General features: G+C 37.2%; 1 protein-coding gene across 1 annotated transcript in view; it reads right to left on the bottom strand.

Annotated features, from left to right (window-relative positions):
• The window catches only part of TENM3 (teneurin transmembrane protein 3), a 3,501,974-nt gene that overhangs the window by 1,755,621 nt on the left and 1,726,113 nt on the right, over positions 1-20,240 (bottom strand). The window lies entirely within an intron of this gene.

The raw sequence follows: 20,240 nt of genomic DNA, 5'->3' as shown, positions 1-20,240 counted from the left end.
ACCATAACTCAATTAAAGTACATCAAGGCATACGGAATATGGCAGGAATCCTCCGATTCTCTTGGTTAATCAGGATAATTTAAAGTAGCAAGATGGCCCAGGAGTGAGATAATCTGGAGTTTTATAGATTTACCAACTTCTCTTTACTCAGGAACCCTAATTTCCCACTTGCTCACTAGTATCCCTGGTGACTCTCTATGGTTTAATAACAGATGTTGCCTGGAGGGCTATGTAAGCGCAAAGGATGCATCCAATCTGACATTCAATTGTGGGAATTGGAGGAGAGGAACACTTCATTTTACAGTCGTGAAAAGAAATACAACTCAAGCTCTGCCACCCTTCCAGAAACACACTTATCTTAAATATTCCTCAACTGTGAATATTTGGCAAATTCTATTTGAAATTTCTAAAAGCGTGAGTGGGTGTTTTTTGTTTGTTTTGTTTTGTATTTACTTTTAATGGAAAAATACATACAGTTTCTCCTTTGCCCAATCTTCTTGCTTGTTTACTCTCAAAAGTGCTTTCCTTTTTTATGAAAATTATCATACAGGCTAAGAATTGATTCTGTTCAAATGAGATGAGGCACACGATAAACTCGAAATAGGAACTTTATCACAAAATATGGTATTCTACCCCTGTGCATGTCTTAATACACCATTTATATGATCTATTTCAGTTAACTGTCATTCTAAGTTACATGGATATGTGATGGAAGAAAATCAAATCAACTATCAGCTTTGTTTTTCATCAATCCTGTTAATTTTCTACCTCTCATTAAGATTTCAACTTTACTTTAAAAGAGATAAACTCCATATTTCATAGAAAGGAATAAAGATGGCACTTAAAAAAAATTTATAGGCGTAGTTTCAAAGTAGTTGGCATCAAATTGCCAAGGACAGGAAGAGAAAAAGAGTATGCTTTAAAAGATGTGAAAGAAAGCTTAATAGATTACAAATGGATACTGGAAAAAGGATGCCCTTGGCTACAAACTTTCACAATGTGCACATTCCCACATGAAGGCAAAAAGTGAAGATTCATGGAATTTTTTCAACCAGACTCAGCAATTTAGCAAATAAACCAATTCATAAACAAACACAAAATGTGCTTCATGCATATATACATACACATACATGCAAAACATGCTTGAATTGCAAAGAGTGATGCATGAAATCAATAACAACAATAAAAACTCACAAACAAACAAAAATCAGACACTTGACTAATACCCCTCCCTTAAATTACAGGAAAAAGGTTGGACAGCAGTATTTCCTTTTCTGAGCAGCTAAGTATGATACCCAAAGCTGCAATGTTAGCTACCCCAGAATTCATTGCATGCAATGTCGGTAATACTTATCTGGGGAGAACACATCTCTCTAACTATGAGAGCCAATTCAGACCTCTTGCTTAGCTCAGATCTGGGTCTCTCCTCAGCAGGGAGTGCCAATTGTGCCAAACTGTGCTGAATTAATTGAGGTTGTTTGACTCTGTCTCTAGTTAGCTACCAAGGTATAAATGAAAAGAACAGAACATCACCTTGAGATTTTTGTTTTCATTTATCTTATACATTTGCCTTATGTTCCTTTTACAGGATTACTAGACTGACCACTCCTGACATGTGGGGCATTCATAAAACAAGAAAAGAAGAAATTCTGTTTGTTCTGAGTATTTACCAGTTGACCCCTACAATACCACTTTGAGATGCAATGCCATCAGGGTGGTACATTTAGTATTGTTTCAGTAACAAGGAAATATTCATGTAACAAGTCATAACAGTAATGTCCGAAGCTCTTCGGATTCAACCAGACAATAATGATGTCTCTGTCTGTTGGGGAGGAGGCAAGGAGTTAACATGATAAGCTCAAAATGAATTCTTATTTTTAAAAGACGTAACCCACTGAAAAAGACCAGACCTCTAAAAAGGCAGAGTGTCTCTGTCAGTGAGTCACTGGAGAGAGAGAGAGAAGTGGTGAGGTCACTGACAGGGTGATAAAGAAATCTGAAATACTAGTCCAAGGTATTTACTGTGGAAAATTGTCAACTAAGATTTAGAAAGAGCAGAGACCTAATTTGCTAATTTTATAGATCAGACAATCAAGGTTCAGAAAAATTCTGTAATTTGTTATAGGCTATAACAGGTCTTAAGTGGCAGAGTCAGGATGTTAATTCAAATACTCTCGATCCAGATTGAGAACATTTTTCCCTGGTACTATACTGCTTTACCACCTATTCATGCAATGGTGATGAGACATTGCTCTGGAACCTTTGGCTCCATTTCTAAGGAATTACCTTTATATGTTGGTTATACATTTTTCCCAAACCTAATGATCTCCTTTTAAACTTTGTTATATTGTTTTTCTTGCCTAGAACTTATTTTTATGTAACCAAATCCATACACCCAAAATTTTATCCTTTATCCAATAGTTAAGGATTTTATGTTTTCCAAATGTGATATGAATTTAATTTCATTTTTAATCAACTTTTTAGTCTGCTTTCTTATGTATAGCTTTTTAAGCTCACATTATTAAAAGAATACCTTTTGCAGCCACCCCAGGGTCTTCAGAGAGTTGCCCTTTTTCTTCCTCAGAACTATTTGTAGCTATTTTATCACTCATATTTTTGAGCTGTCTACCTAACTTGGTTTGAGTTTTTACACCAACTCCAGTAATGGGATTCTAACTTCTCTCTTAACTTCCAAATTCATTCTCCCATAACTTAGGATATAAACCAGATTGCTGAGGATTTTCCCCTCTCCTTCTATCTATCTATTTCCATCAAAGATGGTACAATCTCTTCCTTGAAAGTTTCAGTCCATTTCTATTTTGTCTCTAAGTTCCTCATGGGTTAGAATTCAGTCCAGGATATTCCTACTTTTTTTTTTTAAGATCAAATACTCAGCAGCTCAAGTCAAGAATTTTCCAAGTGTTCATGCTTTTTAGGGGAGAGAGAGAGAGAGATAAAGACAGAGAGAAAGAGAGAGAGACAGAGAGAGAGAGAGAGAGAGAGAGAGAGAGAGAGAGAGAGAGAGAGAGAGAGAGAGAGAGAGAGAGAGAATTCAAACAGTTACAACTCCATGTATATTAGCTCTATAGGCTACTACAGGAATTCATTGATTTAATTTCAATTTCAGTGCAATAAACATTTTAAGCACCTGCTATCTATGAAGCTCTTTGATAAATGATGGAGATACAAAATTAAGAATAGTTCTTGTTCTTAGGGAGCTTAAAATCTACTAAGAGATACTTCGTCTACTATACCTGTATGGCCAAAGGCAACCGCTCAGTCTGTTTACTCATAATACCTATCCCAGGATTGGTGAAAAGAAAGAATTTTGAAAATCTAAACCCCCTATACAAAGATGAGCTGTTTCACTGATTGTCACAATAACACAACCATAATCATGTCTCCTCACCATCCCACTTGCCTTCCCTAAATGTGTACCATTTCATTCATTTCCTTCCATTCCTTTCACTATATTAGTATCACACACAAGAAAGGATACAGCACTTCAGATGGAGTCAGACCACAGCTAAGCACAGTAAGCTTATCTCCATCCTTACTATGGACCTGAGGCCTGTCTTCCAAAGGAAAAAATTAGAACTTCAGTGGAAGGATGAGTTGAGGATACAAAATGGAACTGTGATTCCATTGGTATGGGAATCTCCAAAGTGAGGAAACTCCCTATATCAAAGCAGGTTGTCACTTTCACTACAATTTGTAGACTTAGACATTTGCCTCAATGAATAATTACCAAACATTTTGGTCTCAGGATTCTTCTCTATTCTTAAACATTACTGAAGATTCCAAATGGCTTTGTTTGGGTCATATCTAATGATATTTACCATTTTATCAGAAAAATTCATGTTGGATTATAATATTTGATAGTAATATTTCTATATGAATCCATCCATTTCCTCAGACTTCAACCTCCAAAGGTCAAACAATACCTCAAGGGCATAAGTGAATAAGGTGGTTACTCCCAAGGCATTTACTTGGGCAGAGGGCTTTATTTTTTTGTTTTTCAGATCAACAAAGATCAGCCTCAGCAAGGTTTTTAACCCCTACATGCCTTTTTTTAGTCTTTGCTACTCCTATCATCAAGATTTGGGATGACCTGGTCCACAAAAAGTAAACTTAGCCAGTGAAAGTTTTTTGAGATACTTAAGTTTTTTTTCTATCTAAATATTGCTACAGAAAGTTGGTTTCTTAAGTGGTCAGCCACTTTCCCTAGTTGTAGGAATCCATCCACTGAGGAGTAGTCCTTGTCCTCCAAAGGATAAAATAAGAGGGGAGGAACAAAGAACTCTAAGTCTACTTCCTCATTAAAATATTCACCAAATGGGACTACCAGGGGAGGTCCAAATGAAGTTCTGTCAGTCCAATCAAAAGGAAGATATATCTAGATATAAAAGATTCTGTCAGCCCAAGTTCTGAGTCTTTGGTGCAGATGGAAACAAGCCATTGACCTATCTTTTATTAACAGATCACACGGCCCTATTAATAAATGATATTATTTTCAGAGAAATGACCTCATTTTGTTTATTGATTGAAAATTTAAGGCACTACAATTACAAATTAAAATATTTTGTATTTTTATAAAAATAGTTTGATATCATAAACCCCTGGAAAGGGTCTTGTGGAGCCCCAAGGGTTTCTGAACCACATTTAGAAAACTACTGGTCTAGATTACTGAATAATTAAATTGACTTGTCCAGGATCATACATCCAGTATATGTCAGAGAGAGACCTTCAAACTAGGTTTTCCTGGCTTTGAGGATGGTCCTCTATCTAGTATATCCCACTGGCTCTCACTAATAATGCCAATCCTTAATTTCTCATCTACATGCAGCAAAGGAATTTATTAAGTGATTGCTATGTGCCCAGGCACTGGGCTAAGTTTTGAATCTTAAGTGTAAGTCCAAAAATCCAAATCACATTTTCTGACACCATATTCTTAACCAGTATCTCACTTCTTCCTTTCTCTTTTGAAGTCCTTCCCTTCAAATTTTGAAAGATTGCCCTCATTGAAAAAAGGATTATTTCCATTTTTGGAAAAAAATATCTTTAAATAAGGCTTGCAGACAATTTTCAAGAATTGCTAAGCCTGAGGAAATTCTATTTCCTCCACAACATCTGACTCACAAACATTTATCATTGCCACCTACTCAGAAGTCAGCCCTACAAATAGTCTGCTGACTTTCCTTTATGATTCTAAGGGACCTGCAGGGCCCCAGTGGCTCCCAAATATGTCGTACATTGCTTTCACAGCATCCCCTCTTGGTCCTGAATGTTCCATCACTAGCAATATTTCTCTCTCTGGAGATTATTGATAATGAAGAGAGAAAAGAATAGTCTTTTTCTCTAGTCCTTTCTCATTAACATGGGTTCTAACTTCCCAAACCATAAAAATGGTTAGCCTTGGAGACTTTGGAGAACACAAGCAACCTAGAAGAATGAAGTATGAACTCAAGGAAGCAATATGCCTTCAGTCACTGGAACTCATATGATCATAATGTCACAGATTTAGAGCTGAAATAAATTTTAAATCTGAACAAGTCCATCCCTTTTCTAATTATACTAGTGCTAGACTAGTGCCAGAGATCACACAAAGAATAGGTGGCAAAGTCAGGATCTAAACCCAAGTTCTTTGATTTGCTGACTTCAGTTCCAGTTCTGCTATTATAACATACTGATAGAATTCAACTTGAGTTCAAATTCACCATAGATACTTAGCTGTGTGATTCTGGGCAAGTCATTTAGCCTCATTGGCAAAGGGTAATAATGCCACTTGGCTCACAAGATAGTGGTAAGGATCAAAGGAAATAATACATATAAAGCACTTTGCTCACCTTAAGGCAATATATGAATGCTATGATGATGATGATGATGATGTATCTAGGCTGCATACTTTTGTAAAGAATCATTTACATAAAAATGTCTAAAACCAAAAACTGAAACCAAAATTAGATCTGCCTTCCCTTGGTATTGCTGTCTACTCCCTCAGAAATTCATTTCAATGCATTCCTGTGTCTAATTCTTACTTAGAGTTGCCCTTCTTCAGCAGTGATCTTGGGAATCCCAATATTATTGTTAAAATATCCTTCACAATAGACCTCTTCTCACTCATCTTATATTTCCTTGGGATCATGGGAACTTAGCTCTTCTCTAGGTTACCCTCTCCCATAATGGATCTGCTTTCTATTAAGCTCTACCACCCTACTCCCAGAAGACTGGGTATATAGGAAGAGCAATAACATACTTTTTTAAATACCTTTTACACATATTACCCCTATGGCCATTACTAACAGACTTCTTCTGCTTGGAAAATTCATTCTATCCCAATACAGTGCCCCTGTCCATATCCTAGAGGCTGTTAACATGGAAGATCATTTTTATCTCCTTCCTCCAGGAGATCAGTATCTGGATTATTGTCTTCAACCTTAACCCAATCTTTTGGTTTACATTTGGGGACTTTCATACACATGTTTTTTGTCTCCTAGTCCATCAACATCTTCCCCTCCCTTTCAGTGATGGCACAAGGATGATCACATCCATGGCCACATGTGATCCACCTTCACAGGCCACAACTCTTAAATATGTACCTGACTACCTACCTAGGTATCATCTACCTATTCTGTTTTCAGCTTTCCCTGTATCTCACTCCTCTTAAACCTATTTCCCATCTGCAAGATAATGTCCATTTACTCCATCCCTTCCTGCTTTCCCAAGCTTTCCCTCAAATTTTGTGATCCTTCAATGAACTGGTTCAAACTTACATTTTCCTTTATCTAGGTTCAAATCTCTTCAAGCAACCAGTGCTCCTCTGTTTCTCAACTCCAAACCAGGATTGCATGGCAGTTGCTATTATTTATTTTTAATAATTTAGTAGAAAAAGTAAGAAAGTACAAAGCCAGATTTTGTTCTAGCTGTCATTTCTGTCCTTCTGAACAGAAACAATGGAATGCCATTGTTTGCTGATTAGAAACAAGCCAAATTTATCTTAACTAATTTAAATTGGATCCTCATTGATGCATGATAATTCTTTACTTGGCCATGATGAACTCTCTCTCAAGATCACCACAACCCAAGGGCTGCTTCAAACCAAGGACTCTTCCAGCCCCAGTACTCTAGAATTCTAGAACTAGATAATATTTTGGCAAAGACACAAAATTCCTGTCTGAGCTGTCATGGCTCAGCAGAAACTCAAAGCCAATAGAGATAAGTGTGTGTACTTTTCCTGTATTGCTTTCTACTCATTCAAGAGGATAAACACAACAGTCATTCATTCATTCTTTCTTTCTTTTTTTTTTTAACCACTTACCTTCTGTCTTAGAATCAATACTGTGTATTGGTTCCAAGGCAGAAGAGCTGTAAGGGCTAGGCAATGGAGGGGTTAGGTACTTGCCCAGGGTCACACAGCTAAGAAGTTTCTGAGGAAATCATTCAGTCATGTGTGATACATGGGGAGAACACACTGCTACCTCTGCTTGCTGGGTTTATACATATGATCCAGTTCCTTTGATAGGGTAAATCTTGTTATTCTAGAAAGCTTTTTCTTTTTCTGAAACTGTAAAGAGCCTGGTTTATTTTTATGTTTTTAGGAGGAATAGTATTGAAGCAGGTAATTTCCAAATGTAGAACTGCATGCTATAATTAGAATTATTAATGAATGAAATCTTTCTCTAAAATATGGCAGGAAGAGTTGACAGGAATACCTGTTTACAAACTTTCAGAATCTTAGAACATGCAAATAGTCATTTTACTTGAAGTATCTATGTACCAGTTTTACTGATGTTAACAACTTGCTACAAAAACCACAGTAATGATAGTACAACTAGGAAAAGTACCCTCTAAATCAGATGATTTTTTTAAATCTTTAAAGGAAACTGGGAGAGTGGGGAGAACTAAATATTTATATATCACCTATACTGTGCCAGACACTCTACTGAGCACTTTTTACAAATATAAATAATACAAACAAAAATAAAGCAAAAATTATGATCCTTACATTTATTATTATTATTATTATATTACTATTATTATCCCCATTTTACAGCCAAGGAAACTGAGGCAAATAGTGATTGGCCCAAGGTCACATTGCTAGTATGTATCTGAGGCAAAATTTGAACTCAGATCTTTTTGACTCCAGGTCCAGTGCTCTATTCGCAGAGCCATTAGCTTCCTATGAAATGAAATCTTCATTCTGCCCTATCATCAATTAGCAGAGGAGTACATTAGATAGAATGGAAGATGTGCATTCAGGAAGATTTACTTAAATTCTACTTCACACACACACACACACACACACACACACACACACACACACACACACACACACACACACACGGTGAGTAGGAGCCTCTTAGTTTTCTTATCTTTTTAATGGCCACAATAATACCAGTAGCACATAAAGGAAAGGTTTGTGGAGTTACTGTGCCTAAAGCACTCTGCTAACTTTAAAGCATTGTGTGCATGTCAATTGCTATTACTTTTTTAAAGAATTCAGTAGAAAAAATAGGAAATTACAAAGCCAGCTTTTTTTCTAGCTGCCATTTCAAGAAATTCACAAAAAGCCCTTTGCTCTCTGTTGAATGGCTTATAGGCTTGACCCCAAAGTGTAGCTGATTCTTTCATATTAGTCCATTAGACTAAGAATATACTCCATCTCAAGCCATCTCTAGAGGGCAATTAGACATTTGCCCAGGGCCTCATAAAATGACTGGCACTTCTTATATTGGTTGGGGAGCAAAGAAGACCTTGCTTGCTGTCCCGGAAATCTGTCCCCAAAAGGTCTGATATCATAGAAATTTGCCTGCCTGGTTTTGTAGAGTGTCCAACTCTGGATCTGTCTGACGATCAGATAAAAAAAAGCTATGGATTCTTGCTTGAACTGCCATCAAAATCCTGTTTGGAGACATGTAGGAGTACCTCAGATTTAGATAAAATTAAGCAATGATCAGTTTGGTGGTGATGGTTGCTTTTGTGCCTTCATGCAATTCTATAAGTATTCTCAGTCTTATAGGATTCTCCCTTAGTGTACAAAGCTAGCCTCCTGTCCTACTACCATAGTAGCCTTCAAATTGAAATCTCTCTCTACGCAGTGTAAGTAAGGGACTTATATCACCTTTTTATATGAATGGTTTGTTGTTCAGTTGTTTCAGGAGTGTCCAACCCCATTTGTAATTTTTTTTGGCAAGAATACTGGTTTGTTATTTATTTCTTCAGCTCATTTTATAGATGAGGAAATTGAGGTAAACAAAATTGACTTGTCCAGGGTCACCTTACCAGGGAAAATCTGAGCAGAACCTCTCATCTCTAGGCTTGGTTCTCTTTCCACTGCTCCCTTGGTGATCTCTTCAGCACCTGAAGACACAACTATCATCCCTATATAGAATACTTCAATCTACATGTGCAATCCTAGTCTCTCTCTAAGTTCCAGACCCATACCTCCAATTGCCTGATAGAGATTTTACCTGTACTATAGACACTGACCATTCAACAGGTCTAAAACCAAACATATTATCTTTCCACTATATCTCCTCTTCCTCTTAACTTTCTTATTTCTCTTAAAGAGGCCACAATTTCTCCAGGCACCATGGTTTAGAAACTTGCAATCACCTTTGATTGATTTCATATTATCCCACCTACATCCAATTGGTTGTCAAGTTTTATCTATTGAACCTCTTGAGCATCTCTCACATGTATCCTTGTATCCCTTTCTGGTCATTCCCATTGCAATTTTCCTAATTTTACCTCATGCAGATTATTGTGACAGTCTTCACATTGGCTTCCTCAACCAGGCTCTGTTGGCTTCAATATGTCCTTCAAATAAGATGTCTAAAAAGATGGGTCTCAGTGGATATTGGCCTCAGTTACTTCCTAGCTGTGTGACCTTGGTAAAATCACTTATCCCCAATTGCGTAGCTCATACAGTTCTTCTGCTTTGCAACTGATACCTAGATTGCATTTTAAGGCAGAAGGCAAAGGTTTTAAATTAATGAATAAGTCAGCAAATAAACAAATTATACATCTTGTCAGGTCTTGCTCATGAAGCCACAATGGATGCCTAAGATCTCCAGTATCAAAAAATATTCATCTGGAATTTTAATTCCTTCACAATATGGCTCCCGTTTAAATTCCCACACTGATCACAAATCACCTATCCTCTTGAACTTCTGACCAAGTGGCCTACTTACTACTATCAAGTAAATAAAATGAATAAATTTTCATTCTGCCTCCATAAACTGAATGTCCTCCATACTTAGAATGAACTCCTTCATAAACTGACTTTGAGAATGTCAGGCCCTTTTAAAAGCCTAAGTTAAGTACTACCTTCTTCAATAGACCTTACCTTATTACCCTACTAGTTAGTATCTCCCTAATCAAAAGAATATATTATCTCTTGCAAATATCTGGTAATTCCTCACATGAACATTTTGTATTCCACCAAGAGATAGAAATTTATTGAGGGTAATGACAGCTTCATTTTTATTATCTGTATCCTTGGAATGGAATTAGTTGGTTATTTTCCTTGGTAGACAAAGAGGACCAAAATGGTATTGCTGGTGAAGTCTCTTGACTAGCCCATAAATTGGAATTAAGTGAGGCAGAGTTGCACAAAGTCCTTGGACTCAATTGTCAAGAGTCCTCAAAGTCCATTGGCAAGACAAAAGCCAGGATGAATGGTGATAGCTTGTGATGCAGGGAATGACCTTGGCATCTTTGACGTCTAACCAAATTCTAAGCACTCCATGGGATTTGCTTCGACTGCCTTCATAGATATTGGGAAAAAATGTTCTGATTAGCCCCTTCTGCTGGGAGAAGTCCTCACATGTCTGAGGTAGACACTTTGCCATCTCACCGTTGGAATTGAGATCTGTTGGTTACCCTTAGCTTGGCTTAGCCCATCTGCTAAGATGGTTGAATAAGGTAAAGGCATGGCCAATGCACATCCTACAGCTTCTGAAGCCATAGTTGAGAACTAGGTGGGAGGTAGATACCAAGGGTGGATGAGCAGCCATGAAAAGGGCTCAGTAAATTCTCACATCAGAGGTGCTAGTATTTCCTGAACATCCCATATACTCCCCTGGAATGCAATATCCAGTAAATAAAAGCTGATTAATTCCTCAATGATCACTCTGTGAATTAGGTCATATGGGTAATATTTTTCCCCATTTCACCGATTAGGGAACTGAGACTCAGCAGAATTAAGTGATTTGCCCCAGTCACAGTGTGAATGGTTGTCAAAGAAAAGAGCTAAGGTCAGGTCCTCCTTATAATAGGTATGGAGTTCTAGAACTCTCTATCTCTCATTTTTCTGTCCCTAGAGTTTAATGTTACCCACCCAGCCATTCTATCTGAAGCCAGTCATTCCCTCACTAATCAGTTACCCTCTTTTTTTCCTGCTGTCACAAAGGCAGAAGTAAACCTCTTTTTTGAAAGCACAATAAAACCTCACTAAAAGTCATGCCCAAAGGGTCAAAAACTGCATACCCTTTGATCCAACAATACCATTATTAGGTTTGTATGAGAGACTAAAGGGGGGTGGTGGTGGGGAGGAGAGACTTACTTATACAAAAACATGGCAGCTTTTTTTTTTCTTTCTGATGGCAAAGAACTGGAAACTGAAGGGATGTCCATCAACTGGGAAATGATTGAACAAGTTGTAGTATATTATTGTAATGGGATGTTATTGTGCAATAAGAAATGACAAATAGGATCATCACAAAACCTACATGAAGCCATTCAAAGTGAACTAAAAAGAGCCAAGAGAACATTGTACATGATAACAGCAATAAAGTCTGATGATCAGCTGTGAATAACTTAACCGTTATCAACAATGCAAGGATCCAGGACAATTCCAACAGACTCATGATGAAAAAGGCTATCTATCACCATAGAAGTAACTGAGTCTAAATACACACTGAAGCATACTATTCTTCATTTTATTTCTTCCATGAATTTTTCTCTAGTGGAAATAATATGTGTCTTATTTCACATAAAAAAACATAAAAATGTATATTGTATCAGCTATATCATATCATTCGCCTACTTGGGGAGGGGTGGACAGTATATAATGTGGACTGCAAAATGTGAGAAAAATTGTTTAAAAATTATATTGACTAGTAATTAAAAAATTAATTGACTAGTAAGTCTGGGGGAAACATTTTAAGAAAAAAATTACTAATTAGGAAGGAAGTTAAATGGAAATTGCTAAAAAAGATGAATTAAAAATTATCCTTCCATGATTTAGCCTTATCACATACAAGAATACACTATCTCTTTCTGCAACATAAATTATCCAATAGCAATTCTGAGGAAACCTATCATAATGAAGAGGGAAAATGATTTACAATGACTCTTTCCATTTCTATATGCAAAAAGGAATCATAATTCACTTTTACTAGGCATCTTATTCCTGTCCTTTATCCCCTAAATTCAAATACTAATTACTTTTAATTATCTCAGAGCATCAGATTTAGACCTATAGGGCACCTCAGAGAGAATCTTGTTCAACCTCCTCATTTTACAGATGAGAAAAGTGAAGCCCTATGAATTTAAGTGACTAGCCCAAGATCACAAAAGTACTATAAAGTTGCAGAACTGGAATCTGGAACCAAATCCAATTCCCTTTTCATTGTGATGTATATGGTTGATTCTTTTATTTTCTAATTTTTTTTCCTATTTATACTTACTGCCTATTTCTGCCTTCATCAAATAAAATACATATATTCATTATTTCACATGAGCACAAGTCCAAGTAGTGGCTCAAGGGTCTATAAACCTATTTTTTAAAAATATATAGCCCTAATAGTAAAAAATGTCTGCCTATGTCTCCATTATGAGTATGCTTAATTATTTATGTATTTGTATTGAAAGCTATGTCCTGATCTCCTGATCCCTTTCTCCAAAGTAGGTTGGCCTGATTTCTCCTAGAAAGGCAACACAGTTATTCCAATGATTTGATTGCCCCAGGTGGTTAAGACTCTTGCTCAAGGCTAATTCTACTCTAAATTATCTCCCACAAACTGAAAAAGTGATTATCCTAAATCATATATCTGAACATCTTAACCGTTATTCACTTTCCTGTTTGAAGCACTTAGTACAGTGCCTGTCACATAGAAGACACTTAACAAATACTTTTTGGCTTCACTTAGGCATCCAAGTGGGTCTGGAGTCCTAAAGAAATGGCAGATGTCTCAAGACCAAGATGGTCAACATATCTTGCCTTACTGACCAGATAAATGGAGATATGATAGAAGGAGAGTATCTACCCAAACTAAGTACTCATTTGTCCTGACTGAAGATGCTTTCTAGTGTATAACTAAGTAACCCTCTTTCCAGAAGAGAACATCAGTGAACAAGAGACCAGCTGAGTCAAGCCTATCCCCAATAATGTCATATCCTCATAATACTGTACTAATAAATTTGTACATTGTAAAACACCATACTATAAAGTTAAAAGAATAAAAGACAAAATATTTGATCTATGAATAAATAGGAAGCCACCAAATTTATTGAGTAGGGGAGTGACATCTTCATATATGTATTTTAGGAAAATTATTTTAGGAGCTATATCCAGGATGGGCTGGAGTGGGGACAAACTTGAGACAAGTAGAAGGGTATTAGTTGTCCAGGGGAGTTGCTGGAGAGAGCCTGTTCTGGTGTGGGGGCTATTTGCATAAAGAGAAGGGAAAGAATTCAAAAGATGTAAAGAGAAAAATGACAATATTTGATAGAGAGAGAGAAGAGAAAGAAGATATGGAGGAAGGAAAGCAAACGTGATTGGAGGTATGGCGTAGATCATGACACTTAAATGGACAATTCAAAGGAGGGGGTAGATGTGTAGTGAAATGGAGTAAATAAACAGAAGTGGTTCATAATGAAGATATCTGTCATCATGATTAATGTGACTTTTTCTGTCCCATTCATAATGAAAACAGGAAGGGGGACATCAGAGGTTCTTTCTCCCTGGTTACTTCCAAGTAGAACCAAACTCACTCATTGAAGTGGACTTGCCTACAGTCACAAAATGATAAGGGCTGATGGAGATAGGTTGAGAAGATATCATGAGAGGCCAAAATCTGGCTTTGAAGGGAGAAATTTTGGTTACTGCAAAGAATTATTGAACAGAATGGAAGAGTACTGGGAGATAATTATATTGACTGTATTAGAGACAAACCCAGGACTGGCTGTCGTTAGGATGTCACTCATTTTCTTCTATGATTAGCTGATCCCACACCATTAGGATTGGACCAGAAATATCCTGATGGGTTAGCAAGGCCCTCTCCATTCTTTTTCCCCACCTTCAGTACAGACAAAGTTTATGCCTTAAACCAATAATTTAGAGATCATACCATGACATTTGTGGTTTCTTCTCATTATGAAAAAAGCAAGGATGGATTTACTGAAGTTGGGAATATCTTGGTTGACTGCCTGATTGGTAGACTGCTTGTCTCATTCATTACCAGAAGAATTAAGAAGGCCCTCTTCCTTCCCAAACACAAATAGGTATAGGGTACCCTGATGTTTCTGTTTATCCATTTTGTGATTCTTTATGCCCATAGACAGGATGTACAGGGTATTCAGAGAAGACTGGCACCTCTAGTGTGATGACTTAGTAAGCCCTTTTTAGGGCTGCTCACCTGGTCCTAAAGAGGATTTCACCCAGTCTATCAAAAATGAGCTCACATAACAATTCTCTTACTCAATTACAAAAAAACTATCATTTTCTTTTCTTGAATAATAATGCACAGAATATAAAATGACAAAGACTGTAAGTTCCTTAAAAGCAAAAACTATTTTTTGTTTATTTTATTTTGTTTTTTCACTTTCTTTGTTTCCCTAATTCCAAAGTGATTGGCATATAGCAGAGGTGGCTAGAAGGTTATTGATAGAGTAGTAGACTTAGAGTCAGGAAGATCTGAGTTTAAATTCTCCACCTATACCTGTGTTACCTTGGGCAAGTCTTTTAACTTCTGTTTGTCAATGTTTCCTTCAATATAAAATGAGGACCATCATAACGCCTACCTGGCATGGTGATAAAGGACTTAGCATGGTGACTGGCACATATTAGTTGCTAAACAAATACCAATGATTATAATTATATTATTAAATGCTTGTTGATTGGCCAAAACAGATAATGATTTATCCACAACCTATTATTATCTAAATCTCATCCAAAAATATGAAAAGAAGGTGATCACAGTGAAAATAATATACGATTATTGGATTACAAGGTCCTTAAGCATAAGCATAGGGATTGTTTTATTCTTTGTCCTTGTATCCCTTGCCCTCTAACACAATCCAGGTACTTAACCAACCTGGATTGACTGAAATCAGTAAGTCTTAAAAAATACTAATATCCACCATGCTATAAAGTAATATGGACAGAAGACCTGGGTTTCATTCCTGTCTCAGACAAATACTGCTTGTGTGATATGGGGCAAGTCATTTAAGCTCTCATTATGCTCAGGCTACTCTCTAAGTTACAGACCAGATTTTAATTGTATCATGAGAGAGAGTTTATTCACCGGGAATTTCTTATTCCAATTAAATCCTAAATTCTACCTCCCCAAAATCACATTTATATAGGAAACTTTTGCAAAGTGCTGTAAGTAAATGATTTCATTTGAGCATCACATGTCTGTGAGACTGATTCTACAGGCATTATTATCCCCCAACAAGCAGCACTTAGTAGTTGCTTATTCTATTGCAGGGATGATGGTGCTAAGCTTTGGGGACACGCTTCCAAATTTAAAAATGAAGAAATTGATTTCAGAGAAGTCACATCCCTTATCCCAGGGTTTGTAGCAAAGAAGATTCTGATGTTGGATTTGAATCCAGACCTTCCAGGCTCCAGGTTCAGTGGGCTGCTACTGATCAGCCTGGCAATGTAACCATCAATGCTAAAATTGTTTCTAGACAAGGTGCCTCCTGACTTTCCATACAGAAAAGTTCTGTAGGGCAATACCTCAGGAATTTAGGGACTTCCTTAAAATTGAAAGTAGCACATAAAACTTACTGCTAAATCCATCAGCAAATTCATGACAGAGGAATTTAGAGCATTTGTCCTCAAATACAAGAGAGCTGTACCATAACACAAAAAGAATATCAGAAATTTCCATGTATATTGTGATGAGCAGATTGCGGAGTATATTATGCTCGACGGGTAGATTTCTCTGCACTAGTTCAAAATAAGTGGGAAACGGAAAAACAACTTCAAGGCTACTGTCAGGACTCTCTGAAAACAACACAAACAACCCTGAGAAGCTCATGCTATAGATATTGCTTCTTTTCCCTTCAAGAGTCAGAAAGAAACTGAGGTGATTCCTGCATAATTCAACTCAGCTAGGAACTGGCACATCTTTTTATTTGTTGTTGGATATGGCTAAGTGAGTTCCTTATTAGAAATTCATGAAGGCAGCAGGAATGGAATAATGAGGGGCAGTGAATCTTGATGGAAAGAAGAGAGCTTACCTATGACTTATAGGACCCGAGTTCAAGACCTGCTTCTATCATAAATTGACTTTGTATGGGCTGTCACTTAATTTCACAATGAACCACAACTCCTACCCAGAGTCAACTCTCTAATGACTATGGGGTGAGAAACGGGTTCCCAATTGCATTGACAGAGGATCTTCCTCATCAGGAGTTCCCTGTGTAGACCAATGAAATCCCAGGACCAATTAAAATTAATTAACTAATGAGTCAAAAAAATGAAATGCATTAATTTAAATGAATCTTTTTATTGTTTTGTTTTTTAACCCTTATCTGTCATTTTAGATTGGTTCTAAGTTAGAAGAGTGGTAAGGGTTACACAATTGGGGTGATCTGTCCAGGGTCCTACAGATAAGAAGTGTTTGAGATTTGAACCCAGAACCTCCTTTCTCTAGACCTGGCTCACAATACACTTAGTCACCTAGCTACCCCCAATTCAGTACTTATAAAGGAGTCTAAAAAGTCTTACTGAAGTTTTAAGCTATTTAATATTATAATTATTTTTCTTCAGTTGTAAAACTTAAAACTTGAAACTTTTGGAATACTGTATAGTTTGATGGAATGATTGAGCTTCAGATTCCATATCATCAAATGAGATAAGTATAAAAATACTTTTGCAAATCTAAAAATGCTATGTGAATATTAGCTATTATTATCAATGCTATCATTATATCTTAAAGGGATGTTAGAGAACATAATCAGAATCAAAATAGCTAATTAAATAAGATTAAAAGAACCTAAGATATTTTTCATATCTTATCTCACATCTCACTTGTTCTTTACAATAGCACAGTTAGCTGCTATTATCATACCCATTTTTCAGCTATGTAAGGAGAGACTGAGAGAGGTTAAATGACTTCCTCAGTAATCTAGCAAGTAATTTTGGTCAGGATTGAAAGTCAGGTCTTAATGATTTTAGCTCCAAACTTCTAGCTCATTTTCTTTGCTCTGAAATATATTCATTCAGTTAATAACATTTTATTAAGTTCCCACTATTAGCCAAAAGACCATCCCTGCCCTCAAGAAACTTACAATTTGAATAGGGGAAGATTGAAAACAAGTAAATACAAAGAAATCTCCTGTATGTACTAGAGGCTGCAAGGCGGTTCCAGGAATAGAGCACTAAGCCTGCAGTCTGGAAGACCTGATTTCAAGTCTGATCTGAAGTTCTTATTAACTATGTGACCCTGGGCAAGTCACTTAAATTCTGATTGCCTTAACCCACCAGAGAAGGAACTGGCAAACTATTTCAGTATCTTTGCCAAGATAACCCCATGGATTTTTTTGGGTGTGTGCCCATGAGGTCACAAATAGTTGCGCTGGCTGAACAACAAGCAGTTATATACAGGATAAATAGGAAATACTCCACCGAGGGAAGGTACTAGAAATAAGAGGGGTTCAGGAAGACTTCCTGTAAATGATAACTTAAGGGAGACTAGAGACAAAGATAGGTAAAGCTGAGAAGGGAGAGGTCATTTCAGTCATTTGAGAGAGCCAGAGAAAATGCCTGGACTAAAGGAGAAGTGTCTAGTTCTTAGAAGAACTAGGTGGCCAGTGTCACTAGATGGAAAAGTGGAGCAAGGTGCAAGACTGTAAAGGGAGGTGGAGGCTAAGTTATGAAGGGCTTTGAATGTTCAGCAGAACATTTTATATTTCTGCTGGGGGCAATAGGGAACCCCTAGAATTTATTGAGTAGGGGAGTATCATAATTGGACCTGCATCTTAGCAAAATCATTTAGTGACTAAATGGAGAAAGGAGTAGACTAGAGGCAAGCAAATGTAACAGCCAGATATTGCAATGATGTGATATGAAGTGATGAGGGTATATGCTAGAGTGAGTGGAAGTGATAGAGGGAAGAAGGGGTTGTATTAGAGGAATGCTTCAGAGGTGAAAGCCACAGAGCTTGGAATGACTTAGATTCGAGAAATGGGGGATGATGAGATGTATAGGATAGCTCTTAGGCTGGAAGTCTCTAGAACTGGTAGGATGGCATTGCTCTCTTCAGTAATAGCGAAAGTAGAAAAGGGTTGGGAGTCTGTGTGTGGAAGGGAAATAATGAGTTGTGTTTTGGACACATTACATTTCAAATATTTATAGGAACAGTTGGAGGTATCTGAAAGGTAGTTAAAGATGTAAAATAAAATGTCTATAGAGAAGTTAAGACAGGATAGGGAAATTTGAGAATTATCAACATAGAAATGGTAATTAAATCCTTGGGGGATGAGATCACCAAGTGGAATAGCCTAGAGCCATATTGGTGAACCTATGGCACATGTGCTGGTGGGGAGTATTCCTTTCCCCTTCACAGCACCTGAGGACATTTTTCACATCACCTGCCCTACTACTCACCAGACCAATGGTAGCACTTCTTCCCTCCCCTGTCTGGGGTAAAAGAGGGCCCACATGGACTTGAGGGTACAGTTTGGGCACTTGGTTTCTAAAAGGTTTGTCATCACTGGTATAGAGGTAGCAGAGATGAGGGACCAGGACAGAACCCAGACAGACCCATAGAGAATATGATCTGGAAGGGAGAGGATTCAGTAATAGAGGCTGAGAAATGGGTAAATAGGTATGAGGAGAACCAAAAGAGAAGAGTGTCCTGAGGAGATAGAAGAAAGAGAGCATCCAATAAGAGAAAGTGATCAATAGTATTGAAGGTAGCATTGAAATCAAAGGGACTGAGGGATTAAAAAAAGGTCATTCGACTGGGTAATCAAGAGATCATTGGTAATTTTGGAGACTGCAGGGGGCAGTTAGGCTGCTCAGTGGTCTGATAGTGAAGCCTGGAAATAGGAAGTGCTGGGTTCAAATATGATTCAGACACTTCCTACCTCTTTCTGGTCAATACATTACACTATGTGACCCTGGGTATGTCACTTAACCCCCATTGTCTAGCCCTCAGTGCTTTTCTTCCTTGGAACTAAACCACAGTATTAATTGTAAGATGGAAGGTAAGGGTTTAAAAAAAAATTGGGGGTGGGTGGCAGAATTAGTAGTTTCAGTGGAATGAAATCAGGAGCCAAAATATAAGGGGTTAAAAAGTGAGTGAGGGGAGAGAAAGTGGAGTCATCTGTTTTACACAGCTTTTCCTGGGAGTTTAGCTACAAAGGGCAAAAGAAAACTAGGAAAATCAAAATGGAAGAAATATGAGTTGTTTTTTTGTTTTGTTTTGTTTTTTTAGAATGAAGGCATAAACATATTTGTAGGTTATAAGTAATAAAGAGGGGGAGACAGTGATAAAGCTGGAATGAAGGCAGGATGGAATGAGATCACTTGGATAGGTATAGGGTTTAGCCTCAATAAGAAGTAGAACCATTTTAAAATATAAAGGCAAAAGAGCAGGAAGTCCCTGAGTAGTAAGAGATGAGAAAGGGGAGAGAAGAGGGAAATTGATGGCAGATGGCCTCACATCCAGAAGAAAAAAGAACAGAACTTTAATTACCTCACAAATGCACAGCCTGGCAGTAGAAAAGAAAAGAATTTATGGGAAAAGAAAATAATTTTCTTTCTGGGAAAGAAAGAATTTATGACAATCAAAAAGCATTGTTGCTTTTTGGTCCTTCTCTATTCCCTACTGCTTACAAATAGGCCCTTGCTTCCCTTATCCTGAAAAAAAAAAGAAAGAAAAAAGCCTTCCCATGATTCTTCTATCCTGAGCACCTACTATCTGCTAGCAAGAGCACTCTTCCATTTGAAGATTTTAAGTGCCTCCATCAAAGCCACAAAATCTCTTAATGACTGA

The sequence above is a fragment of the Monodelphis domestica genome, chromosome 6, assembly GCF_027887165.1.
Source record: "Monodelphis domestica isolate mMonDom1 chromosome 6, mMonDom1.pri, whole genome shotgun sequence".
In the NCBI taxonomy this organism is placed as follows: Eukaryota; Metazoa; Chordata; class Mammalia; order Didelphimorphia; family Didelphidae; genus Monodelphis; species Monodelphis domestica.
Note: the sequence above shows the minus strand (reverse complement) of the source record. Positions and strands in the feature narration are given on the sequence as shown.